The sequence below is a fragment of the Neopsephotus bourkii genome, unplaced genomic scaffold, assembly GCF_033783945.1.
Source record: "Neopsephotus bourkii isolate Nb327-2 ecotype Australia unplaced genomic scaffold, CSIRO-AGI_Nbou_v1 NB_1154, whole genome shotgun sequence".
NCBI classification, from domain to species: Eukaryota; Metazoa; Chordata; class Aves; order Psittaciformes; family Psittacidae; genus Neopsephotus; species Neopsephotus bourkii.
The window spans coordinates 2,100,761-2,109,575 of NW_026901640.1; the positions used below are offsets into that span (position 1 = coordinate 2,100,761).

The 8,815-nt window shown below is 45.6% G+C and overlaps 1 long non-coding RNA gene and 2 other non-coding genes across 3 annotated transcripts; all 3 read right to left on the reverse strand.

Moving 5' to 3' along the window:
• Positions 1–4,870: 4,870 nt before the first annotated feature.
• LOC133217861 (small nucleolar RNA SNORD65) lies at positions 4,871–4,944 on the reverse strand. Its single transcript, XR_009726981.1, has one exon. It is a non-coding gene; the product is annotated as a small nucleolar RNA SNORD65 (small nucleolar RNA).
• Positions 4,945–4,984: 40 nt separating this feature from the next.
• Positions 4,985–6,190, reverse strand: LOC133217846 (uncharacterized). Its single transcript, XR_009726975.1, has 3 exons — positions 6,176–6,190; positions 5,658–5,725; positions 4,985–5,294 (listed from the first exon to the last, which is right to left on the reverse strand). It is a non-coding gene; the product is annotated as an uncharacterized LOC133217846 (long non-coding RNA).
• Positions 5,866–5,940, reverse strand: LOC133217860 (small nucleolar RNA SNORD49). Its single transcript, XR_009726980.1, has one exon. It is a non-coding gene; the product is annotated as a small nucleolar RNA SNORD49 (small nucleolar RNA).
• Positions 6,191–8,815: the final 2,625 nt, after the last annotated feature.

An 8,815-nucleotide genomic window follows, 5' to 3' on the forward strand; every position in this document is an offset into this window, starting at 1 on the left:
AACACCCAATTGGACACAGGTCAGTAAAAATGCTCCATCCAACTGACCAAATGGGGCTTCCCTTTGCCTCAGCAAGGCTCTCATCTCCAGCTTCTTCATCTGTAATGAGGAGGTAAAACTGCCTCATGGGAACACTGGCAGAGCAGTTCAAGATTATCTGATGGAGGCACAAGAGATGCAAAGCACTAGATAAAGCATTTCATCTCTTGTTGTTGTAGGCCACGTTATACTGCTGTGCATACTCATGGATCATCAATACATCAGTATTGCCTTTGCTGTCAGATAAGAACCAAACACCACTCAAATGTTGACCCAGGTATTTAATAAAGTTTAAACTGTTCAGGGCTATTTATTATATGGGTGATAAGCTTAGCCTTAGCTAGGAAGGTATCTCTGAATGTGCTATCAAACCTCAACCCTATTCCGCAGTTACAACGTCAGTGATAACTGCACTGAATACAAACCCATAGGCAATGCAAACATCAAGTGCAGGCAGCATGCGTACAGAATACAGGAGAAATGAAGAAAACCAAACCTGGAGAATCCTCCTAAAGGATAAGGAAAAAGCACAAACAAGGAAACCATTCAGAAGACTAAGGAAGAAATTAAAAGCATTAAAACCCCCACGGGCAGCCCACCAGAAAGCCATAAGCAGCTTTAGAAATACGGATTATTTCACTGTTTAGAGAGCTCATGGTGCAGCTGCACTATGCAGTTATTCTATCACAAATCATTACAACTCAAAACGCTGTTACAAAGAAAAGCCAAGTATTGACTTGCAAACATCAGCAGGAGACCAACAGCCAAAAACCAGCACGTACAGGAATGGCCTGAATTCTTGGGGCTGGAACTCTGAATGTTCCCGTTTGATTCAAACAGCAGGGTTCCAAACCCAATCTGCAGCCTAGCAATGATCCTCTCATGTGTGCTCTGCTCAGGGTTTACAGCTCCACACACAGGTACTAGGATGGGAGGTGTCCACTGACTTCAGCTAAGCTGATGCTCGATGTGCACCACCAAGGAGGCACAGCAGGGCTTTACCAAGCAGCTGGGCTGAAGTCCCTCCAATCACTGCATTGGAGTGAAAAGCAGATAATCCTTTACTAAAGAAACCTGAATTTTAACTCTTTTGTCTTCTAATTATACACTTTATTCACACACTCTTGTGTCACTGATGTCTGCTTAGAGCAAAACCACTTTGGGACTGGGAGAGCTTGTATAGCATCAAAGAAAACAGAGAGGTTCAGCCCTTGGTGGTGCTGCACTAACAACCATTACTAACAGCCAGATAAAGAGGGGTCTTTTCACTGTGCAAGGGATGCTCTGCATGTTAAAGGTGCAAATCTCATTAGACAACCAGGAAGGAACCAGCAGTAAAACTGTGTATCCCCAAACAAGATTCTCCCAAGGCTCTTTCTCTATGATAAACCTGAATTTGATCACTGCACCATCTTGTGGGCTCCAGCTTCAGGAGGTAACACAGGGCAAACGTTATTCTCCCCCTTCCTGTATTCAAGTACAGGAGCACAAAATGCTTTTTGTTCTTTAGTTCTGTCCTTCTTGCATGCTCTAAATCAAGTTCCACCCATTAAAATCTTACAGTTTTAAGTATTGGGAGCAGTTGGTAACATTCACCCAAAACTTGATTTTAAGCCTAAAATTGAGACACTAAATTACATGAACTCACAAAAGAAGGTGTTTGTCATCCTACCAGACCACTAAATGATGTGTCAGCCTTGTTCTTCATAGGAAGATATGAGATGTGGCAAAGCTTTGGCAGCACAAGGCCCATCAGAAGCTATGAACAGCACTGAGCCTGCATGAGAAAGGTCAAACACCCCCTGTTTTGAGCCTCCACTCCTCGCTCTGAGTTGCCTGTAGCATCTGAGGTTACAAGAGACAAAGCATCTGCTAATGTGGCAGTTGGAAGAAAACAAACCCATAAATTTCCCTGGCATAAAACTAATATCATCTCAGTTGTTCCTTGCTAGAGAACAGCAACTCCTCTGATGGGGCTTTGCTTCTCTTTCACTAATTTAAACAAGAGGGAGCAGAGGTGAAGGATTAACTGCTTTTCCATCTGCCTGCAGCAGAAAAGGAGTGAAGCTTCCAAATTTAGGGCTTATTTTGTTCTGAAAAGGTAAAATATAGTGTACCCCTTCCTCCCTTCTCGTTATGTGGCTACAGCCAGCTAAAACTGATGGAGCTGAAACAGCAGCTACCAAGCCAAGAAAGAACATCTTTAGATTTTAGCTAATAGCTGGGATATATTAATTATAGTAATTTATGGGTTTGCATGAGTGATTTCAATGCTGATGGAGATCTGATTGCTTTATACTACTAATCAAGAAATAATGATGATAACCAGCACTTATAGGAAATGTGGAGCTTGTGATTTACAGAAAGGAAGCCAAACACTGGCAAGGCATCCTCTACACCATCTCATACAGGAGGGGAGATGCAAACAGCAAGGCTACTACATGGAGCAGCTACTCTCCATCAGGTCAGCAGTCAGAGCACGTATTCTGCAGCTACCACGTAATCACTGTTTTCTCTCACAAATGAATTACTACATGACGTTGCCATCTCTCTCCTTGCTAAGAGCTGGCACTCAGCCACACTGAGCTTCACTGGTTTTGCTTTCTGCTTTAATCCTCTCATCTATTTCAGGTCCATCCATGGTTGTTGGCTGCTGGTGAGTGCCAGGGCCTCCTGCCAACCGTTCTCTTAAACCTTTAGAAAAGCCAAAATAATGGTATTTTTAAATCAGGATCTTTTTATTCCTCTTGCTTATTCCCCAACACTCTGAAGCTGATGCGCTCCAAATGTAATCAAAACAGAATGACTCCATTTCTCCTCCCCCATAAGCACTGCGAGATGAATAGTGAGATTATCTCGGCTCCCCTGAAAGATCACAGTAATATGGTTGGGCCCTCTATTTTGTTCCATGTTCCAATAGGAATAACACTTTTCCATTCATTCCTTTTAAAACCCCAGCCTGTTAGAGGATCCCTGCTGAGGAACTTTGGTTTTGATGAACACAATAAACAAGTAATACTAAAATGAAACTCATGAATGGTTAACTATCATAGATACCAACTTGTAACTTCAATAAACCCAGGCACTTTCCTGTTCACAGTATTCCCAGATCAACTCTTCTCCATTTTAATGGTTCTGACACATACTAGAAAGAACCAAACAATTAAAACACCAAGCTGCAGCAAACCCATCTTGAGCAAATTAAAGTCACAGAAGAATTTGTTGAGTTGTTCCTAAGGGCATTTTGCTCTGAAACCATTTTTAGTTCCAATGTGTACTACACCATCTTCTGTTGACATGTTCTAATACACAAGCTCTTAAAATCAGGCAAAAGTAAGTTCTCTTTAAATGCTGGGAACAGAAAGCAATTCTACTTTCAGACACTAATGAAAAGGAACATTGGAGTAACCTGTTCTTCCAACTGCTCAAATGCATCAGATAGATAAAAAGAAACTAATCAGTTCCAAGCACACTTTGCATACTCCATGGACACAGCCCTGTGATGGCAGACGGGGAGCACCAAGTCACAGCATCTTCCTTCTTTCAGGTATCAGGAGCTAAATCACACAAGAAACCAGACCCAGGCCTTTGCAGTTGGGGCAGTCCCTGAAGCATCATCTTTGAGCCAGGACTGGAGTCACATTTATGTCCCACTGTCACCATTTCCCCATGTCCCATCATGGAAACAAGCAAGCTTACACTGGTAACAGTGGTTTAATGGACTACAAATCCCTGCTTTGTTTGATGACAGCAAAGAACTGTTAACCTGAATTACTACAGTAACTATTACTCATGAGAAAATACCTGTTTTTGACTGGTTTGTTGCCTGTCCTGAATGGCTCTTTAATAGGCAACATCCCCACTGGGTCCAAGTTTCATTGCTTTCAGAAGGAATACCAAAGTGTCTTTTACCTGGAGCTGTACAGTTAACATTCCTTCAGTCCTTGCTGGCACAGAACGAGTGTGTGCTCACAAGGAACTAGTATCTTAATGAAGTTTACCTTCCTCAGAAAGCACACTAAAAGCTGTACCAAAATCTTTCACTTGCTGACACCAAGTGGACAAAACGATCAGTAACGTCTGGTGGACGTGCTCAGTCACTCCAGGCTTGATGAGACTCTTAACATTCCACACCTCCCATAGAGTTTGAACCTCTCTTCCCTTTCTCTACATCTGGTGATTGATGTTAGATTCACACATTTGGACCATTACTTAGCTAGAATACTATTGATGCAGGGACAGATTCTGCTACATCTGTAGATGACTTCAAAACAGACTGAGGCCAAAATAATGAAGAAATGGCCTGGAAATAAGCTACAGAAATAGCTGTGTTTGCTCTTCTTGCTGTAGAGGTATTTAAGGCCTTGTTTCTCCAGTAATTACAGCAGCAGTGTAAGCATCACTTGTTTAAACTGCTTAAAGCAAACTGCCAAATACCAGATAGATGCTGACACAACTAAAACCTAATTATCTGCAGCAATTACACTGTGGTGTGTATACATCTCCTTTATGTTATAGTGAATTCCAGGAGTGCTCAGCATGGCTTTTAAAAACGTGTTGTGTAATGGAAAGTCATTCCTTAGTGCATCAAGTGACAAAACCAGACCCAGCTGTTTGCTTTGAGATAGGATTTTAATAGATATGCCATCAAAAGAGTGTAACTGTGACCATTTCTTTATGTTTTAGGTACAAACACTGGTCTCCAAGCTCACACACAGGTTTTGCTGGATTCCTCCTCCCTCAGACAAGATGTTCTCACCTGTAACACAACAGCAGGGGTGAGTTAACCATTCCCAGCAAGTACCAAGCCATTTGCTAATGTAAGGGATATCATCAGAAAACCCTTTGCTCACCACCAGTCAATCTGCCGGTAATTCCAGCAACTTGTGGTTAGTTTCATCACATGATATCTTGATTTCTAGCAGAAAGAAGACCTTTATCCCTTTGCTCTACAGAACCTTAGCAAGCAAAACCGCAGTGCGAAAGACAACGGCTCTTACGCATCTGCTGCCCATGCTTTATTACAAAATACTTTTTGGCCTAGAACTTCAATTATTATACTTCTAGAGCTAAGAATATACAGACAGAAACACAGCCAATGGGACTGCTCTCATGTAGGTCATGTTTCTGAGACTGCAGACAAACCCCATCACGTTAAACTAACAGCACACCAAGTATTAAACTCACCTGGAGGTATCTCCTGCTCTTGCTGTCTCACTGCCTTCTGCTGGACTTGTGAAGAGCTATAACATCACCTGGTAGACGTGAGAACAATGAGTACATGGCAACAGAGGCCTGCAAGCTACACCTAAATACAGATACCAGGAAATAAGCATCAGGTTTTGAATACTGAGGATGAGAGGAGGGAAAGCGGATCGATTCAAGTTATGGAGTATGCTTCTTGAGGGTTTCTGCAGCCCATAAACCTCATTTATTCCCAATTTAGATCCCACATGGTACAAAACTCTATGTGAGTCAGTGGAATTTTTCAAGGCCAGGCTGGACAAAGCCTTGGGTGAAATGGTTTAGTGTGAGGTGTCCCTGCCCATGGCAAGGGGTTGGAATGGGATGATCTTAAGGTCCTTTCCAACCCCTATGATTCTAAATTCATCACTCACCTTCACATTAGGGCCATCTCCAAAGAGCAATCTCCTCCCTATGTCCCCTTCATCGGGAAAGCCAGGCTCTGCAGACAGTGACATAGATGGACATGGAGCTATGTTAAGATACAAGAGCAATTTTCCCAGACAGCAAGCATATTTAAGGGTTACCCCATTCGCTCTAGAAGACAAACAAGAACCCAAACTCGGCAGGCACGCAGCTGTGTTTCAGACACGTGAGGATGCTATCGTCAGTTATCGCATCTGACGGCACTTCCTATTCAGGGTTATCATCATCAACAGCCAACTTTTGTACCCGAGCCCTTCAAACACCACAAAGTGCTTCACCCTGAACTAACAGTCGTCCGTTTCCCCTTTGGTTTAGGAAAAGTATTAGCTCTTAATGATATGTAAAACGAGGTTTGAGCTAATCTGCTTTAAGATGTAACTGCTACATGTTATATTTTATTAACTGTCCTGCATTAACTGCTTTGCACCAACAACTTTACATACATCTTAGTACAAGTTAAACTTACCTTTTTTACTTCAAGTCATCTTCCTGCTGTGGGGATAAAGAAAAGCAGCATTACTGGAAGAGTCAGTGCAGTGAGTTTAGGAAAAAAGTAGGTTTCTAAAGTAATAGCTTATTATAAAGTACATTTATAAAGTAGGTTTATGCAGGAGAACAAACTAACCCCCAACCAAAACCAGGACCTCAGGATCAATGCCCTAAAACCATCACCCACGTCCTGCCACAACAGGCTCTGATAAAGCCCTTCCCATCTTCCCTACAGCCCCTTTTAAGTACTAAAAAGCCACAATAAGGTCTCTTGGGAATATTCTCTTCTCCAGGCTGAACCACCCCAACTCTCAGTCACTCCTCACAGGAGAGATGCTCCAGCCCTCTGATGGGAGTGATCCCATTGCTAAATATATCACTCTAAGACTGAATCCCCATGGAAGCACAGGAATGCCATGTGCTAACCGCAGCGTTACCTCCACAGCCCTTCGGGGCCTCTGCCCCAGCAACAAAGGCCAGCCCGAAAGCAACCGAAGGCTCACGAGGAGGCAACCAAATGTAACCTGGGTTTAACTCCCATGCTGAGCCCTTCATAGAATGGTTTGGGTTGGAAAGGACCTTAAGATCATCCAGTTCCGACCCCCCTGACATGGGCACGGACACCTCACACTAAAGCATCTCATCCAAGGCTTCATCCAACCTGGCCTTGAACACTGCCAAGGATGGAGCATTCACAACCTCCCTGGGCACCCATTCCAGTGCCTCACCACCCTAACAGGAAAGAATTTCTTCCTTATAGCCAATCTAAACTTCCCCTGTTTCAGTTTTAACCCCTTACCCCTTGTCCTATCACTACAGTCCCTAATGAAGAGTCCCTCCCCAGCATCCCTATAGCCCACCTTCAGATACTGGAAGGCTGCTATGAGGTCTCCACGCAGCCTTCTCGTTTCTCAGCCTATCTTCACACAGGAGCTGCTCCAGTCCCTGATCATCCCCACGGCCTCCTCTGGGCTTGCTCCAACAGCTCCATGCCCTTTTGTCCTTCCTACAGCTCAGGCATGGCGGTGCCTGACCCTGCCTCACCCCCCCGCCATGCCCCTTCCGACTCACCGAGGATGGGCTCGCACCGGCCCCAACGCGGTCCCGGCCCCTCTCACGCGGTATCGGGGCCCCGGTGCCGGTTCCCACCTCCATGTCCGGCCCTGTGGGGACGTAGGCAGTCAGCGCCACATCCCGCCATGCCACAGGCCTCCCTTCTCCGCCACACGGCCCGCTCTCCCTGCGCTTCCCGAATGGTCGGGCCCAGCTCCAACGGCCCTGGGGACCGAGGACCGGCGGACACCACCACTGCCGGGCGCGGGGGTGCGGGCCCCACCTCATGGCTGCTTCATAGCTGCCCACCTTTAATGCCCAACCGCCCCACGCCCCCTCCTTGCCTTACCCACACCCCTGCAAGCACGGTGAAAGGGCCCCAATGTGGCGGCGACCGTTTATAAAGGCTTGGAACGTACCACTTCACGGAGGGGGGGAGAGCCGTACCACTGCTGCAGCAAGGCGGGGGGAGCTGGAAGCATCCATCTCCTGCAGCGGGGCACGGGAAGGAGGAGGGACTTGGAGCTGCTTTGAGCATCACCAGGATGGGGATCCCTGATTTTAGGCATCCTGGAGGCAGGAGAGTGGGGTCATCACAGCTGGGATGGGACGGGCTGCACCTGGATCCCCATCAGTGTGAGTGAACAGTGTGCAGATGCAGCAGAGGAAACCGAGAGGATGCAGAGGGACATCAAGAGCATCATCAGAGATAAAGGTATCATTGTCCTGTTCTACTCAGCACTTGTCAAGCCACACATGGACTACAATTCCCTGCTATGCAAAAAGGTGTGGACAGGCTGGAGAGGGTTCAGAGGACCACATGGATGATCCATGGACTGGGAAGCGTGTGAGGGAAGACAGGAAAAACTGGGTTTGTTCAGTAGTTAAAGGGTGGCTGCAAAGAAGATGGAGACTCACTACTTACACACATGGAAAAGGCAAAAGGGTGATGGGCATCAGTTACTCCTGCGGAGATTCTGACTGAACACAAGAGGAAAATCTGTCACACTGAGAATAACCAGCCATTGGGATAATGATGGAATAGTCTGGGATCATCCCAGGGAAGTGTTGGATTTCCCAAGACTGGGTATCTTTAAGGCTCAACAAGCCAGGGTGCCGGCACCACTAACTAGTTTAGGTCATGCTTACCTAGAAAGGTTGGAACATGATTCTTGAGGCTTCTTCCAACCCGGGATTTTGGGATTCCATGAGCTGGTCCCCAGAAAGGCACAATCCCCTCTCTTAGGACAGCCAAGGGAGCACCCACAAGCTCCTCATTGCGAACTGATGCAGCTCTGCTCTGTATCATCTGTGTTCCAGCACATTGGGACGGGTCAGCATGATTCCAGACCATTTTTATTTGGGACAGAACAGCTGCTTAAATATAGGATTTGTTATTTTCACATTTTAATGTCATTTTGAACAGAAAATAAGGGGTTTATTTTGCTTTCCTTTTCCCTGTTAAAACACATGGGCCATCATCTTCAAGAAGAAAAGCAAAGCCCTCTCTTTCAAGTCTCCCATCAATGTCACACACTGAGAGTCTGCCTGAGGGCAGCTGCAG